Genomic DNA, 20,991 nt, shown 5'->3' with positions numbered 1-20,991 from the left:
TGACAATGATACTACCATCTCCCATCTTGTGCTATTTTTCATGCTGTTCATTATGTTTCTATATTGATGTTGATCATGCTTTACAAACTCAGTACATTCTTCGTACTGACGTCCTTTTATTTTTGGACGCTGCGTCATGCCCGCAGGGGCGCAGAGAGACAGACTTGATTTGTAGCTACATTATCAGAGACTACATAGCAGAGCTCCATTTCATTCGGACCTACAACTTTTGGGTACTTATTCTTTTGTGTATAAAATCATGGGCATAGCGGGGTCTTGTCCCGCTTATGTGATATGTTATACTCTTCTTAGAGGCTCGTAGACATGTGTATATGGTTAGATATGTCTGGCCTTGTCAGCCTATGTTTTGTGTATCGTTTTGATAGCCTTGTCGGCTCATGTACATTGACGTGGTATAGATGCCACCAATGATATGAAAGCAATGTCGTCCAATGGGACTAGCATGAATGATGAATAGAAATGTATGTTTAATTATGTGGCTCACCTAAATGTAAGTATGAGTGTAAGCCAAGGGGTGCCCGGGTGTCACGACCCAGCTCCGTGGGCCGCGACTGGTGCCCTATTTGGACACCCCAAACTGACTTACATACTAACTCGTCATATTCTAATTTATCTCAGATTTCATATTAATCATTTTGAATAGATTGGAAGCAAATATTATCTTAAGCGGTCACACGTGCAACAGTATCACATCAAAGTCAGAAGGGACGGTGGAATACATATCGCCGAATAAATATACACATATACAAACATATGGGCCGCCATAGCCTCCATAGCAGGTAGGACCGCATTAAGACACAAATCATAAACAGAACGAACACACGTAGGACCCACGACCCACATATATGACTACAGGCCTCTACAAATCGAAACAGAATCATGTGACGGGACAGGGCCCCACCGTACCCCAAATAGTCCAATATACTGAAGCATATACATAACAAAAGATATATACCAAAATATGGGCTCCGGATAAAGAGAATCACTCCGTAATAGCAGAAAGTGTGGCCTACACTGGCGGGTCACGAACCTCAATACCTGCGGGCATGAAACGCAGCCCCCGAAGAAAGGGGGTCAGTACGAAAGATGTACTGAGTATGTAAAGCATAGAGTACAAAAATCCAAACCATAACTGACATAGAAGGGTACAGGCAGTAAATACCGAACCAGTACATCAAAGTCCGTGCTGAAATTATATGTATATATAATGCAAATAAAAATCATGCATAAGGGGCAGGAACGTGGTCACCACTCCGACGCTGGTGCCACAACACAACATACTCCAGAAGGTTTCAAATCTCCGTACAACCCCGAACATAACATATCATCACAATATATCATATCATCAAAGCATCTCATAAGCCATATCACAGCATAACTCCATAAACGGTACCCGGCCCTATGGCGAGGTCTCGGGAACCGTAACACATCATACTACCGAATATGTCATAATACGTACGATCACAAAACTGGCCCGGGATCCGGCGAACGATATCATAATTACATGCACGAGCGGAGTAGTGAGAAATCAATGCAATTTACACATAAAAACAATGGTGAAGACTTGGTATGATCATATGACAACAAACTAAGTAAACTAGTTTGAATAACTGAACGAGATATGGAATCTGTCTCACAAAAGTATTTCTGAAATCAGATTTGTAATTTGGAGTATATATTAGAATATAATGGAGCCACTAAAACGTCATTCTTTGTTAGACAGAATAATAAGCAAAAGTTCCTTTTTGACATCATACAAAAATAAGTCGAATAGGATGAACGAAGGAGATCTCGGGGCTAGCGGGCCCACCTCGGGTCAAGTCGAGGTGGCATACATAATTTACAAACATTAGACTCTATGGAGTCACCCATGAAAGTTTCAAGGGGATTCGGTTACGTTTATGATAATTATAGATGTTTGAACATTTCCTTCCAACAAAGTAAAAGGTTCTAATTCAATTTTGCTGAATGAAATAGTACCAAAAGTAAACTCGGATTTCTATGATCAGAATAACCCCCGAGGCTCAAATCCAAACCTAGTACACCTAGGACATGCCAAGAGAAAGAAAGGGATAGCTTTACATACCTTACTTGCGTCTTACGCTCGCCCAAACTCAATCCCCGTTTCCTCCAAAATCTACAATTGGTCATAGTTACCAAATGTGAATTACAAGCTTTTAAGAATCAAATCTTAAATTCATATTTGTCTACCGAAATTTCGGCAGCACTTCCCCTATAAACTCAACATCCCCGAGAATTTACTCGGCCATAATATCAACAATCAACACCTATAACAATCCCAACAACATCAACAACCACACTAAAACACATTCAACATATTTATTCTTCTTTGTTACATAATGCAACACTTCCATTCCAACTTCACACTATCAAACTAATATCAACATTTTCCATATTCATTAACTAACTCGAGATTACTCAAACATAATTCAATGGTATTTCAAACAATATTCAAGGATTCAAGACATCCCGCCAATTCCCTATTCTATCCGAAACTTCTACAAGTGCAACAAAACTACCAAATCGCATTGCTTTCTTCCAAGTTCATTAACAACAACCATAATTCACATTTAGAATCTTACTTTCATAATTACATAAGAATTATATAAAAATCACATAATCTCCTATAACGACTTACAACAATTTTCAATGCCGACTCGATTCATTAAACCTTTATTTGTGTCACAAAGGTCACAACAACATAACTAACCAACTAAATGAACTTCACTTCACCTTCCCTTCATTACACTATGGCTCACGGCCATGCACCACTTCACACACACACACGGCCATGCACACACACACCACAATTTCATAATTCTCATCCAATTCCAATTATTATAACATATACACTTATTCCATAACGCAAAAGAATAAAATTCTTACCTTTTTTTTCAATTTCCAACTTGCCGCAAGTGTTGTTTTCTCGCTTAACTAATTATACCATGTCGAAGAGCGTCTTGAACTTGTTAAGAATTCGGGAAGGATGAGATTTTAGAATCAAAGTTGGAAGGCTAGAATTTTTTTTTCTTTTCACCCTATACTCGGCCGAATGGCTCCTCTTGGCTCTCTCCTTTGTTTTGTTTTAATTTCTTGAATGTTCTAAAGGATAAACATCTATGTATCACCCTCTTACATTAATTAATCACATGATCAATTAAATGGGTTTGGGCCAAGGCCTATGGCCGGCCACCCTCCAATCTTTGGGCCTCAATTCTCTCTTATTTTTTGAGCCCAATTAGTTATAAATCTTATTTTTGTAATTTGCGAAACTAATTTCTAAAATTCCAATTTTACCCTTGGCCTTCCTCCGTATTTCCGCATCAATATTTTCCATGAATATCACACATGTATTAAATAAAATACATCCATAGCCTTATTTCCTACAAGTCAAGATTATTCCAAATTTTCCAAATGCGCAAAAATGCGGGATATAACAGTGGGCTAGCGCTGGGCGCTCGTCGTGGCCCCCTAGATGGGTCATGACAAAAGTGTTATCAGAGCAGTTCAGTCCTAGGGTGTGTCTGCGAGCCGTGTCTAGTAGAGTCTTGGTTATGGGTGTGTTGCGCGCCACACTTATAAACAAGAAGCTGCGGGCATTTTAGGAATAAATGACCTTCTTTCTTCATAATAATCGTGCGATAGAGCTATGATACAAGAAATTCTTGTCCCTTAATCGTGTGTTGTGTATTTTAGAAATGTCTGTAAAGAGAAAGGCTACAGCAGCCCAAAGGGGCAAGACGATGGCAGAAAAGCTGGCTGAAAGAGCACCGCCACCGGTAGTAGAGGAAAGTGAGTCCCAGAGTGCGGCTCAATCTCATTCCTCCCGATCAGTATCTATATTAGAAGAGCGTGAGGGAGCCTCAGCCCCAGCTCTAGCACCTCCAGCTCCTCCACCGGATGCTTCAGGCCAAGATGTAAAAGAGGCCATACATTTGCTTACCCAGTTGGTTGCTGCTCAGACTCAGCGGCAAAGTACGGGGCAAAGTGACAGGGCTGTTAGTGCAAGAGCCCGTTATTTCATTGCTTTGAACCCTCCGGAATTCTTTGGGTCAAAGCCATAGGAGGACCCTCAGGACTTCATCGATGGTAAGTTGAGGACGCTTCGTTTGATACATGCTTCAGACACTGAATCAGTGGAGTTAGCATCGTATAGACTGAGAGATGTCTCGATCCAATGGTATACGGTTTGGCTTCACGGGGAGCCAATGCACCTCCCCCGGTATGGCAAGAGTTTGTTGATGCCTTCATCCGACACTATATGCCTCCAGAACTTCGGCGAGCTAGGGCCGATAAATTCTTGAATTTGAGACAAGGTAGCATGAGTGCTCTAGAGTATAGTCTCCACTTCAATTCTTTGGCTAGGTATGCTTCGGCCATGGTAGCGGATATGGGTGACCGGGTACACTGATTTGTGAAGGGCCTAGGGCCACATTTGATGGATAGATGTTTGACCGCGTCCCTTCAGGACAATATGGATATTGCACGCATTCAGTCTCATGGTCAGAACTTAGAAGCAAGTTTACAACAGCAGAGAAGTGAACGCGAGCAGGATAGGGGCTATAGTAAGAGGGCCAGATCTTCAGGCCCGATGAGTGAGTTTAGAGGTAGGCACAGACAACAGATTTTTAGGCACTCAGGCTATTCTATGACTAGTGCATCTCCACGGTTTTCAGGCCAGAGATTCGATAGGCCTCTTCGTTCCGGGCCGAGTCAAAGCTATTCGGGGTCTCAGTGTAGAGATGATGCGGGTCAGGCAAGACCACCCGTACCATGATGTTCCCAATGTGGGAAGTTGCATTGGGGTCGATGCCGAATGGGTTCAAAGTTTTGCTATTCATATGGTCAACCAGGCCATATTATGCGTGATTACCCGTCAGTTCATGGTAGAGGTAGGACCCAGCCTTCAGGGTCGGTAGCCGGATCTTCAGCATCTGTACGCCCTATGGGGCCAGGTTCATGATGTATATGCTTTGATTGATCCGAGCTCCACCTTGTCATATGTTACTCCGTATATTACGGGTTGATTAAACCTTTTGAGGTGTCTACACCCGTGGTTGAATCGGTAATAGCTAGCCGAGTATATAGAAATTGTATAATTGTGATTTGTGATCGTCGTACCATGATTGATTTGCATGAGTTAGAAATGATGGATTTTGATGTTATTATGGGCATGGATTGGTTGGCTTCTTGTTATGCCAATGTTGATTGTAGAATGAAGATGGTTCGTTTCCAATTTCTGGGAGAACCAGTCCTAGAATGGAAAGGGAATACGGCGTCACCAAAGGGTAGGTTTATTTCCTATCTAAAGGCACGGAAAATGATCACGAAAGGTTGCATTTACCGTCTAGTTCGGGTTCAAGATGTAGAAGCTGAATGACCGACTCTTCAGTCAGTTCCCGTAGTAAATGAATTTTTGGATGTGTTCCCGGAAGAACTCCCAGGCCTTCCTCCCGAGCGGGAGATTGATTTTTCTATTGATGTGTTGCCAGGCACTAAGCCTATATCTATTCCTCCTTCTAGAATGGCCCCCGCAAAATTGAAAGAGTTGAAGGAGCAGTTGAAAGACTTGCTTGAAAAAGGCTTTATTAGGCCTAGTTCATCCCCGTGGGGAGCACCCGTATTGTTTGTCCGAAAGAAAGATGGCTCCTTGAGAATGTGCATTGATTACCGGCAATTGAACAAGGTGACGATTAAGAACAAGTATCCTCTTCCGAGGATTGATGATTTATTTGATCAATTGCAAGTCGCCAAATGGTTTTCAAAGATTGATTTGAGGTCCGGGTATCATCAAGTGAGAGTTAGGGAGCAATATATCCCTAAGACAGCCTTCAGAACAAGATATGGTCATTTTGAGTTTCGGGTAATGTCATTTGGGCTAACTAATGCACCGGCGGCATTTATGGATTTGATGAACAATGTGTTCAGGCCCTTTCTGGATTTATTTGTGATCGTATTTATCGACGACGTCTTGGTATATTCTAGATCTGAGGCAGAATATGCGGATGGTTAAATACTGTCACGACCCAACCCCGTAGGCCGTGACTGGTGCCCGAGCTGGACACCTGTATACCCACCCGTTAGCTATATGTTCAGTCCACAACAAACATAATATGGAACTTATAACAACCGAAACATAGTCTCGAAACTGTCGCATAAATGTATATATATGTTCGGCAACCTGTCTCCTGAGGAGTCACAACTATCAACAGATAATGCAGTACATAAGCCGACAAGGCTGTCATAACAGGTGGGAGCTTCCCAACTATATGTATATAAACGCAAGCCGACGAGGCTGCCACTACAAAACAATATCACAAGCAAGCCGACAAGGCTGCTACCATAACATTGCAATATATGCAAGCCGGCAAGGCTGCTACATCGATAGATTACGTATAACGATAATACACACAACTGATCACGTCTGAATACAACCCACATACATGTCTACAGACCTCTAAGAGTTTCAACTGTGAAATATGACGGGACAGGGCCCCGTCGTACCCTTAGACAACATATACATATATTTAGATCAAAAGGATCTATACCAAATCTGGGCTCCGGAACAACGGAGCTCTCCAAGATAGAAGAATGGAATGCCTAAGTTGGCGGCTCACCAAAGCGAGTATCTGTACCTGCGGGCATGAAGCGCAGCCCCCGAGGAAAGGGGGTCAGTACGGAATATGTACTGAGCATGTAAAGCGGGAAATACAGTAAAAGGAGCATATCTGAAATAAGGAGTATAGGAAACAAGTACAATGTTCAGAATACCAAAACACTTGCCTTTGAAACATAATCATGCTTGTCAGTATCATATATCATATACATATATACCGTACCCGGCCCTCTAGTGAGGGACTCGGTGAATAAAGTCATCATATGCCCTCCTGGCCGCCACAACATGTCATTATATCATCATATCATCATCTCATCATCATGTCATCATATCATCATATATATATACCGTACCTGGCCCTCTAGTGAGGGATTCGGTGAAAAATATATTGAGGCATGCACGAGCAGAGTAGTGAGAAACCATATGCAATTTTAAACATTATCATGACTCAATGGAATAATCAAAACGAACTATCATTTGCAAATTCAAATAATAATCATATCAAGTACCTTCGGATGTCCCTGTGGATTTTATCAAAATGGAGCTTTGAAATCATATGTACATATCAAAATAATAATAAATCAAATTGTGAGAATCAAGAACATTATCCATCCTAGTGGCTCTAAGAATAGGAACTTCTTTGGAACCATATACATATCGTCTATTCGTTTTGTAAGGATCATGCCAAAAAGAAGAAACAAGTGTTAACTTTACATACCTTTGGCGTTTATTCGTAACACAACACGTATACGCTGCCCAAAGTTTCAACCTATATTAAGACATCAAGAATTATGGTTAAGCTACGGGGAGATTCAAAACGTTTCCCAACGTTAGCAACTCCTTTCTAGACAATTTAGACGACAGTTTCCTTACATCCCAAACTAATTACATACTAGTCAAGCTAACGCCAATAATTATACGTTTAAGTACTATATCGAGGCTATTCAAGACAAGATGCAAGAATCACTCCGAACAGCCCGCACAACATTCCAAACAGTTCACGCCATATTCCAAACAACCAACGTTCACAATATTCAATAACGATTCACATACGACTACTACGTCTTCAAGTTATTCCTAATAGCCCATAACCTTAACGTTTTCATGTAACCAACTCTATAGCAGCCCAACCAACATACAACACAATGCATAATCTTAATTATCATCAATCTGCCAAACTAAATAAGAACAACAACGACACATCCAAAACAGCCCCTAACTTTCACACAAAAGATGCTCGGAATTCTTGCAAACGCTTACGAACATACTAAGAAAACCATATACGATTCTTACACATTATTTCATATCTTCTTTTCATATAATTTAAGTGAGATACAACCAGCAGCCACACGACAACTACATCATCAATTCATACACAAATAAGCTACATTATCATCACTACAATCCTTACAACAACCCACAAACAATTTTTTCTCCAACTCTAACCATTAAATACCTTCATTTCCATCATAAAATTCATGACAACAACAATCAAAGTACCAAGTAAAATTAGTTCACCACCTTCTACACAAAACAGTCCCTACACAGCTTCAACCATGCTTCAACATCAACACACATAATTTCATGGATTCAATTTATATTCATATCAACACAATTTCACCTTTAACTTTCTAATTCTTTTCATTCTTTTAATATTTAATTTATGATAGCAACAACCATAATTACTAAATAAAATCAGTCCACCCATTTCAACTAAAACAGTCCCTACGGCCACATTAGCATTCCAACACCAACATTCAAAATTTTATACATGCAATTCATGTTCACCAAGTTACAACCATACTTCAACATCAACACATATAATTCCATGGCTATTATCATGCTCCAACATCAACACACCTAATTGCATGGATTAAATTTACATTTGCACATTTACAACACGTCCAAATCCTTACTAAAAACGTGTAAAAAGATGATCAATTCTTACCTTAACAATCTAACTTGTCAACTTGGCTAGAATTTGATGACTTGAACTAATAATTGTTCTTGTTGCTCCAATGGCTATTCCATGTTGCTATGCACCTTCCTAAGGGTTGAAACACCTTGGAAAATATTTTTTTGAATCAAAATGGAGAGCTCAAATCTGGCCGTGAGCTTATAAGAGCTTGCATGGCATGTTTATGGTTTCTCCTTGACTTGAAACATAATGGTGAATGTGTAGAACACTTTAGGGACTTAATGGTAGGAAAAAAAATAGAAGGGCTGGCCGTGCTTGGTGGTGGAACTGCCATGGCTGGCCGTGGCTCTCTCTCCCCTTCACTTGCTGAAAATGAGAGCCTCTCTCTCTAAGTTCACTTTGTGGGGTTGGGAAATGAGTTGTGGCTAAAGCATGGTCAACAAAGTAGCCCATTTTGCTGCTCAAGATAGTCTTACACGTTCCCCCAACTAAAGCATGGGCAATAATCTAATTTGGTCATGTGACAGTGGGGCCCACACGACCACTAGTGCATAATTAGTGAATATTTAAGTCTTAATCCCCACTTAATAATCCAATCATGGTTAATTAATCCCTAGTCTCCATTAATATGTTTACACTAAGTAAAATTTATAAACAAATTTATGTTCTAATAAAAATTGAAAAATTAAGGATTTCTATTCCATGTCCGGGAAGGGTTCCGTCTTTAACTCGCGTCGATTATTTTATGAATAACTCGACGTATAAAATACGGGGTATAACATTCTTCCCCCCTTTAGAACATTCATCCTCGAATGTTGAATTGGTCCCGTAAGGTTCTATAAGAAGTTTTGGAAAGGTTTCCCTTATCGTCATAACATATAGTCTTATCAGACAATCAATATAATCAAGTGAGGAGTTTACGTTACCTTTAGGCGTAGGGAACAAGTAAGGATACTTGTTCTTCATCTCCTCCTCAGCTTCCCAGGTCATCTCTTCCCTATTGTTGTTTCGCCATAATACTTTGACGGAAGCCACATCCTTAGTTCGCAACCTCCTAACCTGTCGATCAAGTATGGCTATAGGCTGCTCTTCGTAGGATAACTCCTCTGTCACCTGGATATCATCTACGGGAAATACTATGGAAGGATCGCCTACACATTTGCGAAACATTGACACGTGAAAGACTGGATGCACGGCTTCCAAATCAGCTGGTAGGTCTAACTCGTAGGCAACCTGGCCTACTCTACGGACAATCTGATAAGGCCCAATGTATCTCGGGCTTAGCTTCCCTTTCCTGCCAAATCTCACAACACCCTTCATGGGCGACACTTTCAGGAACACCCAGTCACCAACCTGAAAGTCTAAGTGTCGACGTCGATTATCTGCATATGATTTCTGCCAACTCTGTGCTGCCAGTAATCTCTCCTGAATAAGCTTCACTTTATCAACAGCCTACTGAATCATATCTGGGCCTATCAACTTGGTCTCACCAACATCAAACCAGCCAATAGGTGATCTGCACTTCCTCCCATACAAGGCCTCATACGGTGCCATCTGAATACTTGAATGGTAGCTGTTATTATAGGCGAACTCAATAAGTGGCAAGTGATCATCCCAGCTACCCCTGAAATCAATAACACAGGCCCGTAACATATCTTGTAGCGTCTGAATGGTACGCTCGGCCTATCCGTCAGTCTGAGGGTGAAATGCCGTGCTGAGACTCACTTGTGTCCCCAATCCCTCCTGGAAAGATCTCCAGAAGTTAGCTGTGAACAGGGCTCCTCTATCAGAGATAATAGCTGTGGGAACCCCGTGAAGTCTCACTATCTCCTTAAGGTACAACCTGGCATAATCCTTAGCTGAATATGTAGTCCTGACTGGAAGAAAGTGGGATGATTTTGTCAACCTAACAACGATGACCCAAATAGAGTCATATTTTCGCGGAGTGCGAGGTAAACCTGTGACGAAGTCCAAATTGATCACCTCCCATTTCCAGGTCGGAATCTCCATCTCCTGTTATAGTCCCCCAGGCTTCTGTTGCTCGATCTTAACCTGTTGACAATTCGGACACTGAGTAACAAACTCTGCTATATCCCTCTTCATGCCATCCCACCAATACAAGCATTTGAGGTCATGATACATCTTTGTTGAACTTGGATGAACAGAATAACGGGCATGGTGTGCCTCTACCATCACCTGTTGTCGTAACCCTGCAACCTCAGGTACACATAATCTACCTTTGTATCGTAGCACTCTGTCAGGTGCAACCTCGAATGGGGTTTCTTCCTTTTGAAGAGCTGCATCTCTATGATGTACAAGAATAGGATCCTCGTACTGGTGTCTCTTTATCCCTTCTATGATAGAGGACTCAGCAACTGCTCGAACAGAAACCCTGCCATATCAGCATCAGTCAAACGGACTCCCAGATTAGCTAACTGACAAATCTCACGGACTATGCCCTTTTGTTCTGGTCGTACATCTGCCAAACTACTCATAGATTTACGGCTGAGTGCATCTGCTACGACATTTTCTTTCCCTGGGTGGTATAGAATGTCAATATCATAGTCCTTCAGCAACTCTAGCCACCGCCTCTGCCGCAAATTCAGCTCCTTCTACTTAAAGATGTACTGGAGACTCTTATGATCTGTATAAATGTCAACATGCACACCATATAAATAATGTCTCCATATTTTTAAAGCATGAATCACCGCTGCTAACTCCAAATCATGGGTGGGATAATTTCTTTCGTGCTTTCTGAGCTGTCGGGAGGCATAGGCTATAACTTTACCATGCTGCATCAACACACAACCTAACCCAACACCGGAAGCATCACAATAAATGACATAGCCATCTGGTCCCTCAGGGAGAGTTAGAACTGGGGCCGTAGTCAACTTATCTTTCAGCAACTGGAAGCCCCGCTCACAAGCATCGGTCCACTGGAACTTAGCTGCCTTCTGGGTTAGCCTTGTTAAAGGTGCTAAAATTGAGGCAAACTTCTCTACGAACCTCCTGTGATACCCTGCTAGTCCCAGAAAACTGCGTACTTCAGTAGGTGTTGTAGGTCTGGACCAAGTCTTCACCGCCTCGATCTTCTGTGTATCTACCCGAATGCCGTCAGCTCCAATAATATGCCCCAAGAATGCTACTGCAGTTAACCAGAATTCACATTTGGAGAACTTAGCATACAATTTCTGGTGCTGAAGCACCCTAAGTACCGCCCTCAAATGATCTGCATGCTCCTCTTTTGATCGTGAATAAACCAGAATATCATCAATGAATACAATCACGAACAGGTCAAGGAATGGCTTGAACGCTCGGTTCATCAAATACATAAATACGCTGGAGCATTAGTCAACCCAAAGGACATCACTCTAAACTCGTAATGCCCGTATCGGGTTCTGGATGCAGTCTTGGGAATGTCTGCCTCCCTTACCCGCACCTGGTGATAACCTGACCGCAAGTCTACCTTCGAGAAACACTTAGCACCCTGCAACTGGTCAAATAAATCATCGATCCTGGGGAGGGGATACCTGTTCTTTATTGTTACTTTATTCAGCTGCCTATAATCAATACACATTCGCAGCGCCCATCCTTCTTCCTCACAAATAGCACTGGTGCTCCCCAAGGTGATATACTGGGCCTGATGAAGCCCTTTTCTAATAAATCTCTCAGCTGCTCCTTCAGTTCCTTCAGTTCTGCAGGTGCCATTCTGTAAGGGGGAATAGATATCGGCTGAGTGTCTGGCAATACATCTATAGTGAACTCTATCTCACGCTCAGGAGGAAGGCCTGGAAGTTCATCTGGAAATACATCGGGAAACTCGCTAACTACCGGCACTGACTGAAAAGTCGGCGCCTCTGCCTTCAGGTCGTGTACCCGTACCAGATGATAAATATAACCCATTCTGACCGAGATGGGCACTCATACATACTTACTAACTGATATTCACCTGTATCTAACATATTAAAAATTATAGTACAGACTAAGCAACATATCACTCATATCGTTAGTTATAACATAGTACACAAACCGACCTAGTTAGTGTAGACTAGAGGAATGCCAGACGTAAACCATATTAGCATATCCGGACAAACGACCCATGATCCACATACATGTCTACAGGCCTCTAACGAACATAACAAAATCATATGACGGGACAGGGCCCCGCCGTACACCTGAATAATCATAAACACAAAGCTATGTACATCAGAAAGATCTGTACCAAAAGTATGGGCTCCGGATCAAAGGAGCACTTCAGACGGCAGAATGTGTACCCTAGGCTGGCGGATCACCACGATAAGCGTCTGTACCTGCGGGCATGAAACGCAGCCCCCGAAGAACAGGGGGTCAGTACGGAATATGTACTGAGTATGTAAGGCATGGAATACAGAAAACAGAAACATATCCGGAACAACGGTACAAGAAAGTGAGTACATTAATCAGAACACTAAGGTGCTTATTTCCCAAACGTACATCATGCTTACTGATGTCAGAGAAGTACCGAAAATGTGTGAATCATCCAGAGTACCAAAATACTTACTTTTCAAAAATAGATCATTCGTGCTGACATCATATGTCTCAATAGACGTATACATATAACCCATCCACACTAATATGATAATGCCGAGGAACGTATGGACCGATCCATATCTACGTATAACATATACTGCCGAGGAACGTTCGACCCGATCCACATATATATATATATATATATATATATATATATATATATATATATATATATATATATATATATATATATATATATATATATATATATAACATATACTGCCGAGGAACGTTCGGCCCAATCCATAAATAATATATACTGCCGAGGAACGTTCGGCCCGATCCATAAATAATACATACTGCTCCGGAGCGTGCAGCCCGATCCATACATATAACATATGCATATCCATAGTATTACTTTCTTTGATAAACATATCATATTCATATATATACAGAAAACAGAACATATCGCGTTCATCTCTATACAGAAAACAGAACATATCATGTTCATATATGTACAGGAAACAGAATATATCGTGTTGCCGAGGCGTCGGCTCCGATCCATATATATAGCATAACATGTTAGTGGCGAGTATAACATAGTACCCACAGTGATATAATCAATCTGAGGCTTGGCGGATGATGTCATAGTAGTACGCATGAGCGGAGTAGTGAGAATGATATGCATATAAATAAATTCTAAGACTCGGTGGACAAGTATACTCACCAACCCCTGAACGCTCAGAAACAAGTTTCAGGTCAATCGGAATTAGTATAAGAAAGTTACGAGCGTTTGAAGTACAGAACGTTCTATGAGCGTTTTAGAAGTCATTTTTGGAAAATCAAGACCAAAATCATGTCAAGTATCTTTCGGGTATCGTTATGGATCAAACCAAATAGAACTTGGGATCATATGTACGTATCAAAGTATGTCAAAGACTTGAGTCAAATCTTTCACTTCTCGAATACCATTCAGAAACATTTTAGCCAAACCTTAGACATCATAGGTGCACATCACCGGACATCATAGATACACGTCATCGGACATCATAGATACATAGCAAAACCATACGGAACAGCTTATGGGAATTCAAGGACGGTAGCCAACCTAATGGCTCTAAGAGTAAGAATCTTTCTGAAAAACATTTCATAAGCCATACTTGGAAATTTAGGTATCATTCATATTAGAAAACTTCCGAACATCATTATGGATCAAATATTCATATTAGGAAATTTCAAATGACATTATGGATCAAATCAAATGAAGACCTTTGGACCATATTTACGTACCAAAATATTCATTAAAGACTTCAGTCATCCCGATTTTCTTTTGAACAACATTCGGTATCATAACAACTAGAGTCTTCGAATATCACAAATATACATCAAGCCGTATGAAATAGCTTATGGAAGTCAACGATGTTAGTTATCCTCGTGGCTCTAAGAGTAGGATTTCCTTTATAAGCGTACGTATACATTTTTGTTCATTTCAAAAGGATCATGCCAAAAGAAGGAAAGGTTAAGCCTTACATACCTTGCCTGCTTTCTACGCAAATCCGAATTTAATCCTTTGGCTCCACAAGATCTACAACAACATTAATGCGCACCAACCATTAGATATAAACACTTAGAGTCCAATTCAAGACCATCACTTAATCTACAAAAATTTCGGCAGCATTTCCCCTGTAAATGGGCCATCCCCGAGAATTCAACTCGGCCAAAAATAGAACAACATATCCGAGAATTTTAACTCGGCCACAATATCAACAACAATTATTCTAACAATATCCACAATACCAACAATTATTCTAACAATATCCATCATCGATTCAAAACGCATACTTGCATTAGCAACTTCGTTCTACAACTTCAACGGCGTCTCAATTATATTCAATCCATATTCGAGCACATATTCAAGTACTAATCCAATATCATGCAACACAATTCAAAAGTATTTTAAACAATCTACAAAATATTCAACAATCCCACCAACACCATAATCCACTCGAAATCTCCATAAATGCAACGAAACTACGACGACACATTTTTCTTCTTTCAAATTCATCAACAACAACCACAATTCCACTTTAGCAACTCCATTTCCATAATTACAAAAAACTATAATAAAATTACATAATTTCCTACAACAACTTACAACAAATTTTCATGCCAATCTTGAATCATTATTCTTCCATTTCCATCACAAGGCCACAACAACATAATTAACATACTAAATAAATTTAATTCATGTTCCTTCACCCACTTAATACCCACGGCCATACACACATACACACACCACACGGCTTGCACACAACACACAACATTTCTATGATTTTCATTGAATTCTACTCACTATAACATATATAATTCTTCCATAAAAAGATAGAATTTTACCTTTCCTTCAAATTCTTCACTTGCCACCAAAGTGACTTTCTTGCCAAAATAATTATACCACGTTGAAGAGAGTCTTGCACTTAGCAAGAATTCAAGATGAAAGGAATTTTTGTACCAAAGGTTAAGGCTTCAAGATTTTTTTTCTTTCTTTCTTGCTATGGCCGAACCCCTCTAGTTTCTTTGCTCTCTATTTTTTTGTTCTTGAAAGTTCTTGAAAATGAAGACTTTATGGCCCTTTCTATTATTTATCTCATGAATTTAATTGTTCATGGGCTTGGGCCATGGTATATGGCCAGCCACCCCTCAACTTTGGGCCTTTTGTTTTCATTTTTTTAGCCCAATTTCTTTTAGTTCATATTTCGTAATTCACGAAACTAATTTTCAAAATTCCAATTTTTCCCTTAGCCTTCCTCGATATTTTTGCATCAATATTTTTCATGAAAAACATATATATATTAATTAAAATCCAAAGATGGCCTTATTTCTTACAAGTCACAATTATTTCAAATTTCCCGAATATGCAAAAATACGGGATATAACATCCTCCCCCCCCCCCCTTTAGAACATTCGTCCTCGAATGTTCAACTAACCTTAGGGGGTCTCGTAATACTTCGGGGAGGCTTGTTTCTTTCCTTCAATTTTTTTTTTCAAACGTTACAATTGCTATCTCCTTGTCTTCCATTTACTTACTTTTCTCTCCTTTCCAAATATCGTTGTATCAGAAGCTCCTACCCTTATTGTAGTAAGATCAGTATCAGTTTATTTCATAACATCTATACCACACCCTTTACTTGTCTCCTGAATTTCGTTTAGCTAATGTCTTTCATATATCGCAACACTGGCTGCTGGGGCCCACCGCCGATCGGTACAGTCATAGATGGGATATCTTATGTATACTTATGAATTTACTACCATTTTGCTCACAAAACGTTTCCAAACGCTTATTCAAACTTACTCTGATTCCAGAACTGTGTTGCGCTTCCTTCTTCTTCACCGGCCGAGTCTGCCTTAGCCTACCCGACCTATTTAGGGTTTCTGACCGTTCGGTACATTCTAATTTCCTTTAGGTTACCCCAGATTTCCCATCTGTCTTTTATATCTACATTTATGGAACTTTTGGTGTACTTCCCAGGGGGTCACCCATCCCAAAATTGCTCTGGCCCTAGCACGCTTAACCTCAAAACTTTAATGCATTTCAATGCGTTAATGCTGGTATAACTGCACCTACTACTCCACACGACCTTTTCCACGTAATCTAGGGCGAGTCGGGGCCTTAACAATTTCCGGAAGGTCCTCGTAGCGGGTCCCACTCCGATCTAGAGAGGGTCTTTTATTTTTCTGACTATGCAATTACCGAGTTATCCTTTTAAATTCTCAACATTCACTTTTCATCTGTATGTATAGCTACCTCAGACGGTCCTATCAATTTCGAGTTTTTATCTCAGTTCTTTTAGCAATCAGGGGGGAAAATATATAATAAAATAGAGTCTGAATCTATCCATGCATATATATTTCAGTAGAAAATCAACAGTATACCTGTCATCACGTCTGGTGACGCCTCCTAGTCCTGTCGGCTGGCCAAAGCATATAAGCGGTTCGAAGGACCGTTAGAACCGGGAGCTCCACCACGACCTCTACCGCGGCCTGCTAGTGTCGGCATACCTTTCCCTGTATGGCGCATGGCTATAGAAGGGAGAGATGTACCAGCAATTGACCCGGTAGGCTGAGCTACACTAGCTGAACCCCTCCTAAGCGGACAATCCCTCGTAAAATGGCCCTGCCGGCCACACGTAAAACAAGCACCCGTGGTACCGGAACCTCTGACCACCTGCGAGCCCGAAACCCTGGAGCTCTGGCCTGTTCATGACTACCCTGCACTATCTGGTCTCTTTCCCGCAGACTGTGGGGGTGCACTCCGTGCTCACTGGAAAGGGTATCTGCTATACTGCAGCTGAGGCTGGCCGCCTCGACACTCCCCAAAATATCCAGCTAATCTAGCCCTCTTGGGCTGACCTCTATCACGATCTGTGCCGGGCTGACGCACTCTATGTCGATCCTCCATTCCTTGTGCGTATGCCTGCACCCGAGCAATATCCATCCCGGACTGAGATGCCATCGCCAAACAGCTATCAATCAGGTAATCATCTAACCCCATCACGTATCGGTGCATCCTGTCAGTCATATCGGCCACAATGGTGGGTGCATATCTGGCCAAAGAATCAAACTCTAAGCTGTAATCTCGGACACTCCTGCCATTCTGTCTCAGCTGTAAAAATTTGTCAACTCTCGCCCGCCGCAACTCTGGGGGAAAAAAGTGGCTGAGAAAGGCGGCTACAAACTCGTCTCACACAGCTAGGGGAGCATCCTGACCTCTGGACAGCTCCCAGGACTCGTACCAATTAATCGCCACATCCCGCAGTCTATGTGAAGCCAGCTCGACAGACTCGGTCTCAGAAGCCCTAAACAATCTCATTGCATGCTGCATCTGTCGAATGAAATCATGGGGTTCCTCCTCGGGCTTAGACCCGTAGAACTCTGGGGTCCACAAGTCAAGAAATCGCGGACCCTCAAACTGTCGCGTCTGTCCATATCATCATCCCCTAGCCCGCGTCTTCGAGCCTGTCCTGCTACTAACCTCGTCAGCAACTGCTTTGCCCTTCTGGGCAGCCGTCGCCTTCTTCGGAGGCATCACTGTAAACATAGCAATCCGTTAGAAAGGAGCCATCCTAATAAAACATCTCTATCGCACGATCTAAGATCCAAAGAAAGGGAAACATCCTAAATGTCCTGTAGCCTCCTATTTATAGATGTGGTGCACAACACACCGATAAACAAGACTCTACTAGACACGGCCTGTAGACATTTCGAGGACAAACCGCTTTGATACCACTTCTGTCACGACCCAACCCCGTAGGCCGTGACTAGTGCTCGAGATGGGCACTCATACATACTTACTAACCGATATTCACCTGTATCTAACATATTAAAAATTATAGTGTAGACTAAGCAACATATCACTCATATCGTTAGTTATAACATAGTACACAAACCGACCAGGTTAGTGTAGATTAGAGGAATGCCAGACGTAAACCATATTAGCATATCAGGACAAACGACCCATGACCCACATACATGTCTACAGGCCTCTAACGAACATAACAAAATCATATGAAGGGACAGGGCCCCGCCGTACCCCTGAATAATCATAAACACAAAGCTATGTACATCAGAAAGATCTGTACCAAAAGTATGGGCTCCGGATCAAAGGAGCACTTCAGATGGCAGAATGTGTACCCTAGGCTGGAGGATCACCTCGATAAGTGTCTGTACCTGCGGGCATGAAACGCAGCCCCCGAAGAACAGGGGGTCAGTATGGAATATGTACTGAGTATGTAAGGCATGGAATACAGAAAACAGAAACATATCCGGAACAACGGTACAAGAAAGTGAGTACATTAATCAGAACACTAAGGTGCTTATTTCCCAAATGTACATCATGCTTACTGATGTCAGAGAAGTACCGAAAATGTGTGAATCATCTAGAGTACCAACATACTTACTTTCCAAACACAGATCATTCGTGCTGACATCATATGTCTCCGTAGACGTATACATATAACCGATCCACACTAATATGATAATGCCATGGAACGTACGGCCCGATCCATATCTACGTATAACACATACTGTCGAGGAACGTTCGACTCGATCCACATATATATATATACATAACATATACTGTCGAGGAACGTTCGGCCCGATCCATAAATAATATATACTGCCGAGGAACGTTCGGCCCGATCCATAAATAATATATACTACCAAGGAACGTTCGGCCCGATCCATAAATAATATATCATACTGCTGCGGAACGTGCAGCTCGATCCATACCTATATCATATGCATATCCATAGTATGACTTTCTTTGATAAACATATCATATTCATATATATACAGAAAACAGAACATATCGCGTTCATCTCTATACAGAAAACAGAACATATCATGTTCATATATGTACAGGAAACAGAATATATCGTGTTGCCGAGGCGTCGGCTCCGATCCATATATGTAGCATAACATGTTAGTGGCGAGTATAACATAGTACACACAGTGATATAATCAATCTGAGGCTCGGCGGATGATGTAATAGTTGTACGCACGAGCGGAGTAGTGAGAACGATATGCATATAAATAAATTCTAAGACTCGGTGGACAAGTATACTCACCAATCCCTGAAGGCTCAGAAACAAGTTTCAGGTCAATCGGAATTTGTATAAGAAAATTACGAGCGTTTGAAGTACAGAACGTTCTATGAGCGTTTTAGAAGTCATTTTTGGAAAATCAAGACCAAAATCATGTCAAGTATCTTTCGGGTATCGTTATGGATCAAACCAAATAGAACTTGGGATCATATGTACGTATCAAAGTATGTCAAAGACTTGAGTCAAATCTTTCACTTCTCGAATACCATTCGGAAACATTTTAGCCAAACCTTAGACATCATAGGTGCACATCACCGGACATCATAGATACACGTCATCGGACATCATAGATACACGTCATCGGACATCATAGATACATAGCAAAACCATACGGAACAGCTTATGGGAATTCAAGGACGGTAGCCAACCTAATGGCTCTAAGAGTAAGAATCTTTCTGAAAAACATTTCATAAGCCATACTTGGAAATTTAGGTATCATTCATATTAGAAAACTTCCGAACATTATTATGGATCAAATATTCATATTAGGAAACTTCAAATGACATTATGGATCAAATCAAATGAAGACCTTTGGACCATATTTACGTACCAAAATATTCATTAAAGACTTTAGTCATCCCGATTTTCTTTCGAACAACATTCGGAAACATAACAACTAGAGTCTTCAAATATCACAAATATACATCAAGCCGTTTGAAATAGCTTATGGAAGTCAATGATGTTAGTCATCCTCGTGGCTCTAAGAGTAGGATTTCCTTTATAAGCGTACGTATACATTTTTGTTCATTTCAAAAGGATCATGCCAAAAGAAGGAAAGGTTAAGCCTTACATACCTTGCCTGCTTTCTACGCAAATCCGAATTTAATCCTTTGGCTCCACAAGATCTACAACAACATTAATGCGCACCAACCATTAGATATAAACACTTAGAGTCCAATTCAAGACCATCACTTAATCTACAGAAATTTCGGCAGCATTTCCCCTGTAAATGGGCCATCCCCGAGAATTCAACTCGGCCAAAAATACAACAACAAATCCGAGAATTTTAACTCGGCCACAATATCAACAATAATACCAACAATTATTCTAACAATATCCATCATCGATTCAAAACGCATACTTGCATTAGCAACTTCGTTCTACAACTTCAACGGCGTCTCAATTATATTCAATCCATATTCGAGCACATATTCAAGTACTAATCCAATATCATGCAACACAATTCAAAAGCATTTTAAACAATCTACAAAATATTCAACAATCCCACCAACACCATAATCCACTCG

The sequence above is a fragment of the Lycium barbarum genome, chromosome 5 (assembly GCF_019175385.1).
Source record: "Lycium barbarum isolate Lr01 chromosome 5, ASM1917538v2, whole genome shotgun sequence".
In the NCBI taxonomy this organism is placed as follows: domain Eukaryota; kingdom Viridiplantae; phylum Streptophyta; class Magnoliopsida; order Solanales; family Solanaceae; genus Lycium; species Lycium barbarum.
The sequence above is the reverse complement of the archived record's forward strand: the minus strand, read 5'-3'. Positions refer to the sequence as shown.